Here is a 15,701-nt window from a genome sequence, read left to right on the forward strand (position 1 = left end):
CAAAAATAAAGCTACATTCAAGTGGCACTTCACTCAAGTTCTTGTCTAAACAAAGCTTTTTCAAAAATCTGCATAGTCTAAATTGACATTGAGTTTCATCATCTTACAATCATGATGTAAAGCAAGATAACCAATTTTGCATTTAAATGGTGAAATGCACATGGAGTCCACTGTTGATTATCTTATATTTTTCCCGTATGAGACATAGTTTTAAAAAGACTATACTTTGCTCAGAAAGCAGTCTTATAACCCCCACCCCCAGCCCTAGGAACTAGGCAATGCCAAGCTTTTAAAATCTTGCCAAGAAAAGTGCAGTTGCCAGAAGTCAATACTGACTGAAGGAATGCATGCACATGTGCAGTGCACACACACATGCATACACACACACACACACACAGAGCCATAATAAATCATCCCTAAATGAACCACAAGATATGCTGCTGTTTAATAGTTGACATCTACAATGCAAGCTGATTAATTCAAACACAATAAAGCAAAGGACAGTCTCCACACCCTGCTTTTTAAACTTTTAATTTTAGGTTCCTAACCACACCAAAAACAGAGCAAGCAGAAAATAATTTCTGGTTCATAAAAAAGTATTCATTTTATTACCCCAGATCACTAATGTAATATGAATTTGGAAAATATAATGTTTTCTCCTATGGTGTAATTCCTGCTTCCATTCTACTTAACTATATACAATTAATTTGGACAGTTCTCTCCACTAAAACTGCATTTGCAATGAGATGTTAACTTGATCTCTGTTTAGGAATTAAAGTCAGACCACTTTGTTTTATCTCATATAATTCAATAAGATCCTCTAAAAGCAACTCAGGTGTTAAATCATAGCTTCACCATAGTTGCCTTTAGTTCAGCTTCTTAATGTATCACTATATAACACCCAAATTCCATCCTCCACAAATCTTGTTGGATTTAGCAGCAAGCCTGAAAGGATATTCTATTTCTATTCACTTCAGGATAAGTAGAACATATTTTATCATCCACAATTTTGTTTTTCAAGGTTCTTGATAGCAGAAGATTATTACTTCTGCTTGAATATTGAATATTACTTATGTTCAAGGAAATGCCTGAGAAGCATTTTCAGGCTTCCTTGCTCACGCCCAACGGTCAAGAGCAGGATATGTCAGGATAATTAGATGAAATTTCTTGTTTTCATTTGTATGCCTGAGTAGGGCTCATACTGCTGTAGAGCTTGTGTAAGAGTTCTATGAAGGGTATGCAATAGTGAGGAATAATGAGAGCTCTGTTTATGTGTCAGCAGCTGGAGCCAGGATGAAGAAGTAGAAGGGGTGTGTGTGGGTGGGCAGGAGAAATTTAAATTTGATTACATTAAATTCCAACCTAATTAGAATTAATTAAATGTATGTGGGAATGCATGCATTTAATATTTTCCTCCTGTCACCATAAAAAGTGCAATTTATTTCCAACTTTTGAAGATTTCTGTGGGCCACACTCAAAGATTTAGGAGGCTTTTACACATGTATGTATATTATTTGTACATAATGAAAATTATATTTTTCATGCTATATGAAGAAATTGTCCATTGTTAAGTTCATATGGTATACAGGATGTACAATGTTGCCCATATATAAGTGTATGAAATTGCTGAGGAGTGGTGACATCCTTGGCCCCTGTGTCATTTCATCTACCTAGATTGCATGTAGATGAATACTTTAAAGAAGGAAATCTTAAAATTGTATGTAATTTCCATGTGATTAGAAAAGATAGTTCTGTACTTAGACTTTTCAGTTAAAAATGATGTGAAAACCTCTGTTTACATGAAGATAACTTAAAAATAGGCAGTCTTCTTTATTAGGCCTAGAAATCTCCGATGGTATAAGTCTCCCATCTGACCCTTATCAACTTCTTCCACAAACTTCCACAAAACAAAAACAGTTGTAAATCATTTCAAACCTGTCCCTTGCAAGAGGTTTTCAGGGCCATTACATGGGGGGCGGGATTTACATGTGGCCACAGTTGCCCATTTTTGCATGGAACACCATGCTAGTATATGGGCCTTTCTAGGAGAGATCAGGAAGCACATTCTGGTCAGAGGTAAAAATGCTATCTTTCTTGTGAGGGATGTGATGCTTTCTCTACATGTAATTGGTGACAAGCTTGGATAAATATGAAGTCCTTAAGGAAAGACAAGACTTAACAAATGTAGCAAAATACATTTGTTGATTACCTAAGAGTGGAAGAAAAGATACAAACTTCTCACAGTTGGACGTTTTGTCATAAATGTCTTCAAAATGAAAATTAAGAGCTTGGATTCATAAAGTATATGTGTCTGGTTTATATAGCATATGGGAAACCTGCTAATGGTGAGGCAGAATGTTTGCACATTTCAAAAATATTTTTTTATATCAAGAATCTGTGGTTATTTGGCAGATTTTGAAGCAGATTAGAAATAGAAACATCTCTAGGTATTTGTTTTTTTTTAACAACAGCAAACTATGGTGGCACATTAATCCCAGTCATGTTTTCCCTCCCTTCCTTCTTTGCCTTAGTGTCTTACTTTGTATCATTTGCTATTCTGACATTTTTCTTCTTAGCTTATAATTAAAATTGAAAGTATGTGCCATGAACTATTGCCATTTCAAGACCTTTGGCATTTAAAATACTGGAAGTTCAATTTACAAGTAAAAGAGCAAATAAAATTAATTAGCCAAACAATTGGTATTCTGGAACAGGTATGTATGTATGTATGTATGTATGTATGTATGATGTGTGTATATCTAGCATTGACTGATTGAGATAGATTGGTTAAGCTTTATGTTGTTGCTAGAGAAAAAAATCTAAAAATGGCACCATTTCTTGCTATTGAATGGTTTTAATGTCCTGATTTTTTAGGTTTTTTCTAGGTTTTGGCCATATGATTCTCTGCAGGTAACAAACTTTTGATGATAGAAGTTATACTTAACCTTCTTGATGGTGATGTGGTGGTATAAAGAGGACATTATAGAGCCAGTTTGGTGTAGTGGTTAGGCTAGAAACCAGGAGACTATGAGTTCTAGTCCTACATTAGGCAGAAAGCCCACTGGGTAACTTGGGGTTAATCACACTCTCATCCTTAGGAAGCAGCCAATGGCAAACCACTTTGGATAAACCTAGCTAAGAAAACTGTCGAGACTTGTCCAGGCAGTCACCAGAAATCAAGACTAACTTGAAGACACACATACATACAAAAGGTATGGGGAGAAAGGAGGGGAGCAAAGTAGGCAGGAAGAAAAAGAAAGGAGTTTGATAAAGTTATCAGTAAAGGAGAATATTTGTAACTCGGGATTGAAATAAAAAGTCCTTAGTGCTCTTAGGTGTTGAACTTGGTTGTTTTCTTATATGTTGCATTACCCAAACTAACATCATCAGTGCACATGATGATGTTACCCAGTTTGGATAATGAAATATTTGCAAAAAAACAACCAAGTTCGGGGTATAACTATATGCCAAAACATGACAGGAATATCTAAAAAAAAAATGACAGGAAAGTTGTATGTATTCAAATCTTACAGTTGTGTAAACTATCACAAAAGAGTAGAAAATCTTGCTATTGAATTTCAGTAGTTGAGATAAGGAGTGTTTCAGGAACTACAAAATATGAGCTTCATGAACAAATGCATTTGACTCATCTGTTTGCCTATATAATTATCCTACATCTTATGATTAACTTAGATTTTGGAACTCCTAGGCTTGAGGTAAAAAAAGCAGTTTAGGAGTTGAGTTAGAAAGCCATCCACCTCTAGCAAAGTGATTGTTTTTAGTTAAATTTAAATAAAGTAGGTTTTTATTTACTCCATTTTGCAGCCTGTTGTATATTATAAACATGGAAGAAATGAGACTGAAAGCCTTTATGGATTGTTATCTGTAAGTCATAGTATGTAAATTCATGGCCCAGACTATTCAGTTCATTTTATCTTGGCTTTTAATTAATGATAATTGATACATTGCAGAACTGTAACTTCCTTTGCAATTATGGCCAGGATCAAGTAAAGGCATTTACTTTCTGAGACAAAACAACAAAAGGAACATATCTAGGTCCACAAAATGGAAAACTAAATATGCCTGTTCTTTTCTCAGTAGAAAACATATACTCATCTTCATAATAAATGCATAATAAATTTGTTGAAAATCAGCTTTGTGTCCCTATCATATTTGCCTTCTGGTATGTCCAATGTACAGCATTACTTCCTCAGAATAAATACATCTACAACAAACAGTAAACCATAAACACTGTTTATCAGTAAATATACTCATATTCATTGATTTATCTCTCTAAGCAGCATGGTTATCAATACTCCTATTTCAGCTTGCCATGCTACCTATAGGATACTGCAGAAAAGTGTGTCTTTGATTCTCTCTAGAATTATTTTCAGGAAGTTTGTCTGGTTAGTAATTTATGAAATTATCTGCAAATTATGACAGTTGCATGTTTTTCTATCCACACCACCATCTAGTGGGTGTGGACAGCCATAGGTATTAGTAGGCACATGCAATAGTAGCTTATTTATATGTAATATAGCTGATACTAAAAATATTTATGCAGACATGGATATATTTTATAGTCATCTTCCTGGTAAAATATCCTCTAATTCTAGACAAACCTAAGGAATCTGACTACATATGAGCATAGTGGGCAAATGGCATACGCATTTCCTAATATTTTTATTATTAGTTAACCTAAAATTAGTTATATTGGCTGTGAATCCAAAAGTTATGTTATAGGCATAACAAACAAAATTTCTCTTCTAACACATCTATCCTCCTGGTCATGCCAAACAATGGGTGTTGTTTTGCTGGAATATGTAAGTAGTAAAGGCATTAAACATTGAAGTACATGATGTAATTGAAATTATATGAATAGCTGAACAAATGTTAAGCCCCCCCCCCCCCAAAAAAAGAATGATGTTGCCTAATTCTTTGTAAGCCTCCTTTCATTAGTTTTCATTATTAGTTTATTAGTTTTCATTATTCATGTCTGCTGAAAATGTTTGTGTGTGTATCTGTGTCTGTGTGTGCATGTTGGATAAAATGTATTTGTAAAAAAACAATGGTGTTTTTCTGTAGAATACTTGATTATTTCTTCCATTTACTTCCAATCTTACTTCAATTAGCTGTTTATTAAAAGTGAACTTTGCAATATTTTACAACATTGCTTTTAAGTTCTGGCTCAGTGTGGGCTGAAATATCACCACATATATTTTAAATTCTGTAAGAGTATAAGTGACTATAAAGTGTGTTGCAATGATAATTTCTGAACAAAACATATTTTAGGTTTTTGTTGGTTTCTATATATGTTTGAGCTGAATATGCACCTGAAGTATTAAATAGCCATAGAAGAAAGCCTGTTATGAAACAAGTGCCATTTTGTTGCTTGGATGTTCATTGTAATGGAGAATGCATATAGAAAAAAAATTAACCTATGTTTGGAATCTAAAAGCTAATAACCATTTAAAGGTAAAACATTTAAACCAGTTCTCCTTAAGCCTCTTCATTTATGGTAGTCTTCATGCTGCTCCACAATATGGCGTCCCATTTTCCCTGTGAGGGAAGATCTGAGCTTATTCAACTCAAACTACATGAAAGTTGTAGATTTGGATTGAACAATAATATTAATGAGTATAATCAATATTGTGATAAATATTATAACTTGCATGTTATCTGTTTCTTCTTTTGAGGCCTACCAGTCTGGCAATATGATGCCTGCTAACATCAAAATATCTTGGGTACCTTCAACACAAACCATTTTATTATTATTTAATTTTTATTTCCTGGATATAGGAAATGGAAGCCAAATACAGAGAGCAAATTGAATTTCACCATCATTTTTGTATGTCAGATAAGTGATAACTGAGTGAAGAAAATTAAAAGATGGTGTAAAGAAAGACATTTGGCACCATTCAGTGCTTTGGTGAATCTATACACCTTCCACAGAGAAAAGATCAGGCACACAGTTTAGCTTAGTTGCTCCTTTATTCAATCTGCTTGAATTTATCAATAATAAAATGGTTTGTGTTGAAAGTACCACAAGATATTTTGATGTTATCAGGCATCATATTACCAGACTGGTAGGCTTCAACAGAAGTAACAGTTAAGTTGCACTTTATAACATTTATCACAATATTGATTATACTCACTAATAGCCATTATATTATTGTTCTATACAAATCTACAACCTGCATGTAGTTTGAGTAGAATAAGTTCGGTAAAGAACAGATAAAGCCAGAATTTCAGGAACATGGTTTGGTGGTAGTTGCCTGAACTTGCAAATCTCTGGTATAGGCCAAGCTTCAGGTAAACAATGGATTGATTAGTTATCTCAGCAGTATTTTAGCTCCCTTGTGCTAAATCTTTTTCTATCTCCAGAATCTACGTGATCTTTCAGACCCAATCAAACTAATTATTTTCTAAACATAGTCTGCAGCTATTCATTTAATTTGTTTCCTATGTCCCTTGTACTGCATATGATCAACATACCTGCTCAATTCAAGCATTACACTGAAAAATGATGGCAAAGCTCTGATTGATAAGATGACACCATGCTGATTAGCTGTTCATTGATAAATTGGCTTGTAGTGAAAATAAAGTCAGAAATAAATTCATAGAAACTACACATTCCCTTTGATGAACACAACCATCTTTCAACTGTTAGGAAAGAAGAGACAAGTCTATTAAAGTTTGTGTACAATGTTCCACCTCCAGAAAATCCTTACCCATTTATTGAAGTTAAAGATCAGAGCAGGACTGATTGCAAATCAGTAAAGCTGCTTGAATTTTCAAGTTGACGGTTCACTTTAAAGGCATTTTGAGAAAATTACCCCTTCAGATTGAACCTCTGGAATCACTGAAACAATTTGATATGTCAAATAAAATTGGCTATTCTTTTCTTGAATGCAATCAACAATTTGAATTAAACTTGAGTGAAAGAATCGAATCAACTCAAATTGCAGAGCTAAATCAATTATTTTAGTCCAATATGGCTGATCAGTTTGTCTAAAAAAACAGTTATTTTTCAATTATGATGTTTGAATATATTGAAGAGTGAACTATACAATGCCTAAGACAGTGGTGGCTAACCATTTTGGGCTCCTGTGCCAAAAATTGGGCACACTCTTGCATGCGCTTACTTGCATGCCAGCACCCAGAAGGCAATGGGTGCACCTTATGCCACCCTGTGTATGTGCATGCAACCCCCCCTTTCCTCTCTGCTGCCCGCTTACTTGCACTGCACCTCCCAGCTGATTTTGGGCCAGTTTGAGGCCTTTTTCGGCCTCCCAGAGACTTGAGGAAGGCCTTTGGCAGTCCTTGCAGGCTGAAAAATAGGCCCACTTCGTCACTTCCGGTATTACAGGAAGTGATGAAACAGGCCTATTTTTCAGCCTGCAAAGGCTGCCGAAGGCCTTCCTTAAGCCTCTGGGAGGCCAAAAAAAGGTCTCAAACTGGCCAAAAATCAGCTGGGAGGTGCACGCATTCGCAGTGGGGTAAGTTTGCCTGCAGCTCGTGTGCCAGCTCAAATGGCTCTGTGTGCCATCTGTGACACGTGTGTCATAGGTTCACCATCAAGGACCAAAGATGATTTTTTACAGTGGCACTAAGTGTAGGATGTGGGTTTTGTTGGATAACTTTTGTGTTGACAACTGTCTGAGAAACAACTGGATCAGTCATCTAAGTTTTTCTCTCTTGAGACACAATTGTGCTATTTTTTGCAGGTAGTCATTTGAGATCTGCCTAAAAACATCTAAATTATAGCCCTTCAGAAATTGTCGGACTGAAACGTCCATTGTCCATAAAATTGGACAAATTGCTAAGGCTTATAATTGGGGTTCAATAATATCTGATGGAGCACACATTACTAACTTCTGATTTAGATTAATGCACAGATTCTACAGGATGGAAAAACAGGAAAAGCTAATACCTTTAAATACATTGTGAATTAGGTAAAATTCTAGAAACTAACCCTAGAAAACTAAACTCTTTTTTTGAGTAGAGAAAAAAGAAATGAGAAAGCCTTACAAAGGTTCAGATTCTTAGATTGCTCCACATAGCATTGATTAAACTAGCTATGTTATTGCGTCTTTTTGTTTGAAAAAGAAATGTTACTTTAAATTTCAGCTGACCTTATTCAATTTGATGGAACCAGACTCATTGATATCTAGTTGTGCCTTGATTTGTCTCAGGTTTGAAATGTCTGATTCACAATTACCAATATTTAAATGGCATGAGTGCAAATTTAAATGATTGTACATACTTCATATATTTCTATACCTGGATGCAAATAAGACTGAACTGCTACTGTCAACATATAAAAGATTATAATAATAAAATCATTATAAAATGCCTATTATTTATTATGGTTAGTCTCATGTCAGCCAAATGTTTAGATTGGATTTGGCTTTTTTATCCATCTATTGAGTCATCATTATTAATATTGTAATTGTTATTTGAAATACTCCTTGTCCTCAATGTCACTTGCCAGACAGAGTGTCGATTGTTGAAAATATAATGGAAATATTGTGGTTTGCACTGTCTCTGGTTTGTAGCCCAAAGAATTGAGATCAATGTATTTTACTTCCTTTTGTAAACATACTTTTACTTTAGTAAACTGTCCTAAGCAATAGTCAGATATGTAATAACCATTTCTATGTTAGCTATTGCAATACCATTTTTTAAATTTGTTACATGTTTGGGGCAATGACTTTTGTGTCTGTGTTTACTTGCAGATATTAACTGTACAACTTTTGACAATCACTTTTTAGCTCAAGGTGCTGTTCACATTCCAAAGATGATCTGAATCAAACTTCTCTTTCCTGTCTCAATAAGCAGTTTTGACTTGACAAATGTTTATAGTTTACACTGACTATTAACCTGTATAACAACAAACACATCATTATTGTGTTGCATTTAAACATATATTTATGATTTTTCCTTAATACTAATTGCTACTGCAGATCTATTTTAGCATCTAATGATATCTAAATGCCCATGTATATGCTTGAATAGGATATCCACAATGAACAAGTTAAGAAGTGAAAAAAACAAATAAAAATCCTATATAAAGTTCTGAATTGATTGTTAGCACTCACTATTATTTTATGTGGTACTCCTGTTCATCAGTAATATATTTCTTTGCTGTCTGCTTTGCTTGCAGGCTACAGGGGTGTAGATTTTGTGCACAAAAAGCAGTTGCTTTCTACAATTGTTCTTCAGTTGCCAAGGTAAATTTCTGCTTTAAACTTTGGAAAACTGTTACTAGTCCAAAAAGACTGTCCTGAGGCAGAGAGGCCAATAAATTTGACTTTGCTGTAAAGCAGATGCTTTTTTTCCATGGCTCCATGGCTATTATTGTTCCAGAATTCTCTGCACCACATTTTCTGCTTAGTAATGTCAGGGGTGTCACCTGAGCCATAGGGAGAAAAAAATGGAAATTAAATCATTCACTTGGACAGTCTCTTTCTTTAGACCTCATGGCTACCAACAACTGGATACCACAAATAGGTGTTTCACATCTACTTCAGTTTAAATTGATTGCGCCAGAATGCAGAACTTTGATATTAGCAATTAGTTGATAAAGTTATTTAAAGGAAATGCTTTTTTTTTAGTAAAGCTGTTTCCTACTCCCCATTTTTCCTCTCAAGAAAAATCTTTAACACTTAATCAAAATGGAGAATATAATTAAATATTCTAGACAGTTTCCATATTAAAACAATACATATCAATTTGTCTTTTATCCTGTATCCCTTGCAGTTTCCATCCCACCTTTTTCAGATTTTACTATTTTTCATTTGTGTAGTAGTGTTTTAACTACAGTTATTTCCATAATTCTCTACTTCACCATGTCTGTAACTTGATTTATTCTTCATTCCAATCCCAACCATTTCACTTTTTTGCCAAGCAATCATTGAGTCCTAGTTTTCAGTTCCTTCATTCCTTCCTTTTTAAAAAACCATACATTTCAACTGTATTTTTCATGACACCAAATCTTTAATTATCTATGAATTTTTCCTTCAAAGTGCTTGTGAGATTTAGTCCATTATATGGTTTCAACTAAAAGAATTATTCACATTATTTATGTCAATTAAATATATGTGGTTGATGAGGTCTTCTGCCATGTTTGAAACTTATGTTTGGACATGTATCTTCTCTTATTAATATTACACACACACACACACGCACGCACACACACGCACACACACACACACACACAGCTGCAATGGACTTGCTACTTAATTTTAATATGATGAGTTTATTTCAACTTGAGTTAAGACACTGTATGAGAAATTGAAGAGCCATGTTTTTCACGTAACACAATACTGTTGGTGGGATATGAATTTGCAGAGGCAATTTTACATGGATTTGAAGCTTAATCAGACATGGTTGCTATACCCATAGATATGTTCTTGGGCAGTCATCAAACTTTTCTCAAGCCAACTAAATAACAAATAACAAGGCCAAATAACTATTCCCAAATTTGGAAGAGCCCTGATATGACAATGTTTAATATTTTGCAACATTTGTTTTATGGAGTATTCTATTCAAACAGAAAGGGAGATTTTTGATACATTGTTTTTATGTTTGGATATACACATTATGTTTGGATATGAATGAAGACTTCAAATTACAAAAAACTTGGGAAAATTCAGCTGAAAATGTTAAGAACACTCTTAAGTTTATTTATTTATTGGATTTATATTGCTGCTACCTAGAATTTTTCTGTCTTACATTTGGTAAAAAGTTAGTTAAATGGCAACTAAGTTTAACATCTCAGGGAAAGTAAGATCAGTCTTGGACTTAACATTAGTTTTGGTTGGATTCTTCTGGAATATGGCAGGAAAAACCATAAATTATAGGTCACATTTTTGTGTCCCACTGAAAGAATTTGTAAATTTGATTAATCTTAATAGATCACAATTCCCAGGTTTCTGCCAAAATAGCCATAAGTCTCTTAGCCTCATTTTAAAGAAGGACCTTCAAAATCCCTGAAACAAAAGGACCATCAAAATCATAATGTAACTTTTTTACATGAGAATTTTTTTTTCATTCCACAAACACCACTTAGCTCTGCTATGTACCTTTCATTTTTGAGAACATTTTCCTTAGAGCACAATGATTTAACTGGACTTGGGGGAAAAAAAAAACTTGTCTTACTAGGATGTGTTATTTAATGAAAAATCATTTTTTGCATTTTTTTTTTCCTATGAGGAGTTTTAAAAATGTTTTTTTATACCAAGAATTCAAATCTGCTGCTATTTTTGCAATTGCAAAATTTTTAGCTTGGTATGGTAAATGCACCCCTGGTTATATACCCCCAAAATGCTCGCAACTTTATCTTCTCAAAATTACACCTTGTGCTACAAAAATTAATGTTTTTTTCTGCATGAATCTTATCTAGCTCAGTAAAAAATAATCCATACAATCATAAATTTACATCAGAAAGCAATTATCTGAGTTACAAAAATGTTTAAACAAGTTTCCTCAAGTCTTGTTTCTATTCATTCTTTGACATCAGCTGCCAACTTGCTTCTTGGCCTCTGATGTAACTCTCATGTTTCTCACATATATACACTCTGCTTGCTGCTTCTGTGACCTATTTCACACATCTCTCTATTGATTGGGCATGACAGAGCCACTGTGGTAGTTGCGTTGGTTTATCAATGAACTCCTTTGTTTCTGCTGTAGTCAGTTTTTATGTCAAAGGTGGCTCATATACACCTTCCAACCAGTCAATCAGCTCCAGCAGAGTGGATTTCTTGCCTTGATGTCTATCCTGTGGAGGCACCACCTTCACAGCTAGTATTAACATTTGTAGAATCTCCTTCAATGGCCTTCAGGCTTTTGTCGATGCCTTTCTTCTTCATGAAATACACCAGATTATCTGCAATACCTTGAGCAGATTTTCCTTTTTTTGAGCCTTTCTCTAGAGTGAAATGATAAAGATATCTTCTACCTGGCTCACTCCACAGAGAATAATGTTCTTTGATGGTACTGGAAAATTGCTGATCTGAATTGTTTGCTGGGGAATTCTATTCCCCGTTCTATTCTATGCACTTGTTTTCAAAAATAAAGGGAGGGGGGCAAAAGGGCTTTGGAAAACAGCAAAGAGAGTAGAGTAGAGTTAGAATAGAGTAGAGTAGGCTAGGCTAGGCTAGGCTAGGATAGGTTAGGATAGGTTAGGATAGGTTAGGATAGAATAGAATAGAATAGAATAGAATAGAATAGAATAGAATAGAATAGAATAGAATGGAATAGAATAGTTTGGCCAAGTTTGATTAGGCACACATGGAATTTGTCTCCAGTAGAGAAGCACTCCATACCTGATCAAAAGTAGAAACTGTGAGAGGGATCTTTATGTTCTAGTGGACCAACAGTTAAGTAAGAGACAGCAGTGTGCTGCAGATGCCAAAAAAACCAATGCAATCCTATACTGCACCAATGTGGATAGCATCAAGATCATGAGAAATGATAATTAATACTGCACTAGTGAGACCACACTTGGAATGCTGTGTCCAGATTTACTCATTGCAATACAAAATAAGATGCTGAGATCCTGAAAAAAGTGGCAAGGGATCTGGAGGTTAAACCATCTGATGAATGGTTAAAAAAAACTAGATATGTTTAGCTTAATGAACAGAAGGATAAGGAGTGACACAAATACTTGAGCAGCTGTTACAGAGAAGCGGCCCACTTCTTCTCCAAAGCACTTGAGGGCAGGACTAAAAGAAATAGGTAGAAGCAGGGGTGGGATTCAATTTTTTTAAACAACTGGTTCTGTGGGCATGGCTTCGTTGGTGGCTGTGGCTTGGTGGTCATGTGACTGGGTAGGCATGGTCAACTCAACATCACTCACATTGAGGGGTGCTTCTCCTCTCCTGGCCTCTCATGACTGTGGGAATACTGCAACAGTCATAAGTGTGAAAAACCATCATTTTTTCAGTGCCATTGTAGCTTTGAATGGTCACTAAATGAACTGTTGCAAGTCAAGGATTACCTGTACAAAAATACAAGAAGCTTCTTTGCTTGCAAAAAGCTGCCCCAAATATAAATCATTAGATTAAAAATACCCGCAAGCCGAAGTTACAAATCAGGCAGGGTGCCAGAGCACCTTGAGGAATTAAAATAGTTCAAATGCAATGATAACTATCAGCAGCCATCTCTTGCTCATAAAGTGAAACCCTTTAGCAGAGAGATCATTTAAGCTCTCCAGAAAGAGCACACCCCAGAGAAGCAATCCTTAGATCCATTTGCACCACTTAAAGACACCAGCTGGTTTCACTCACCTCACAAGATATCCTAAGGAAATCATCCAGATTTAAGGAAAGATCACATGTCCCCAGAAAGGCAGTAAAAAAATCAGTGCCAAGCTTGCATCTTGCCTCTTGGAATTACACCCCAAAAGGACAGTGCAGATACCATTAAAGCAGTGAAGGAAGATCCTCTCCCCAGATAAAAAAAAGAAACCATAAGGCAGGAAAAAATTCAAACACAATACAAATAATTAAAACACAACAGTAGCTGTTGCTTATTAAACCAATTACCAGAACAAATAGACCCAGGAACTAGCCAGATTTCTCAACCCTGCTTCTTCTCAGGAACAGAGATTAATCTTTTTCCTTCCAAACAAAGCTGAATAGGGAAAATTATTCCATCAATAAACACAGGATTAAATGTCAGTATAATTACAGTATCCTTCCCCTGCCATGCCCACCAATCCACGCCCACAGAACCGGTAGTAAAAAATTTGAATCCCATCACTGCTACACAGCATAAGTTTGCCAGATACTTAATATCATTGCTGATTTCCAGGTGATTTCCAACATTATGAGCAGTCAGCAATAATAAGTGTGCCTCAATAAAAGTGTGAAAGAGTACATCCAAGGCATTGTATGAGATAGGAATGGAATATAAATAGTAATAGATAAATTAATATATAGTGCATTACAGGAGCCAAACTTGTTCAAGTCATTAATACAGTTTTATTCAAAGCTGGTAGCCACCAGAGCCAGAGTATGCCAAGAGTGTGTATGAATTTTTGGTTTACTCATTTATATTGTGCATATGACCCAAAAAGCATAAATATGAAAAATTAATATTTAGATAGTTAACAACAGTTCTATAGGTAAGTATGGTGTAAAGGTATTGAAGTAGGCAAAATGTGATGATTTAATCAAGTAAGATGATTGCTAACTTCACACTGGTTTCAAAAAAGGGATTATCAATGCAAACACAGATTGGAAAACTCAAGGCCCAGATGCATCAGTGGGCTGAAGAGAAAATGAGGGGGGGACTTCCTTGCCCACTCTTGAAAAAAGGGGAAAAAATGGTAAGAATTCTTTAACTTCACTGTAAATTTCTTCTTGACCACCAGATGGGACTGTAGGCTGCTTTACCAAGATGTGATGTTGCCCTTTAGGAGAGGGGTGGTTGGGTTCCAAAAGTATTTATTCTTTACACAATGGAAGAGAAATTTATCAAACAAGTACAGCAGTTCAAAGGGTTATTTGCAGTGTGTCTTTGTTATGCTTAAATTTTTCTAGCATAGAAATAAGATGGATAAACTCTATGCTTCGTGAGGGAAAGGAAATAGCTCTTTGTTCACATAGCTTACTTGTTGGAGCTTTGATTTATAGCCCCAATAAAACCAGCCAGAGAAGGTTTTAAAATAGCTGGAGAGGCCTCTCTTATTGACTCTGAGCTGGAAAAATACACAAGCTTTTCAGGTGGAATGAGCAGGGCAAAGTTTGTTTTCCTTTCTAGAAATGCCAGCAAGATTTCTGAAACATTGTGTTTGGAAAGGGTTTGTAATTGGATGAATACAGGGATGGATGAGAGATACTTGGCCCCTCCCTTGCTTTTACACATTAGTTCTTTTTGAGTTAAGAGTGGTAATTTGAGACACAGCACTTCTTTTGCTGATGAGAAAAGGAGGGGGAATTTGCCCCTTCCTGGAACTACGATGTGTCTTCATCAGTTGTAAATTGGCTGGAAAGGCTCTCCTTTGTGTCTCCCTTCCAGATGAGCATAGCAGAATCAGCTTTTCACTTCTGTTTAAAAATACAATCAAGATTTCTCAAACTTTCCAACTGCATTTTTAAAGGGTTTTAAGACAGCGGTTTGATTATCCTTTGAGAACTGGGGAATTTCTAACTCTCCTTGTTATGCAAATGGAGTCTCTGAGATAGCAGGAAGACAGATTGAGCAAAGAAGTGGGGGGTGGGTGAGTTGGAAAATTCTCTTTGTTTGTAACATGTGGGGAACTCCAGCCCCTCCCACCATGCAAACAGCATGTAAAAAGTTCCGATGCTCACAGAGAGAGACAATGGGAAATGCAGGTTTAGATTAACATTGCATATTCACCCCTGGCTTCAATATTACTTTGCCTTATCACAAATCCAAATTAACAGTTTTATACAGATGGGTTAGGACTGCATCTTTTACTTTTCTGCCTTCTGCACAGAGGTGGATTTGAAGCTGTACAGATGCAGATAGATAACTCAACAAGACATCCATAACAAATTACATTTATTGGTTTATCAGGTATCCTCATAACTCATGTTTGTGATGAAGTTCTTCTTTAATGACCAATCCTTTGTATATCTGCCTTGTAGTAAAAGATGGTTATCTCCTAACCCATCTCGTAGCGATAGAAAGAAACTGCCATGAGTTAGAGAGTTCAGACAAAGAGTGAG

The sequence above is a fragment of the Pseudonaja textilis genome, chromosome 5 (assembly GCF_049901715.1).
Source record: "Pseudonaja textilis isolate UNSWEBS1 chromosome 5, rPseTex1.2, whole genome shotgun sequence".
Taxonomy (NCBI): domain Eukaryota; kingdom Metazoa; phylum Chordata; class Lepidosauria; order Squamata; family Elapidae; genus Pseudonaja; species Pseudonaja textilis.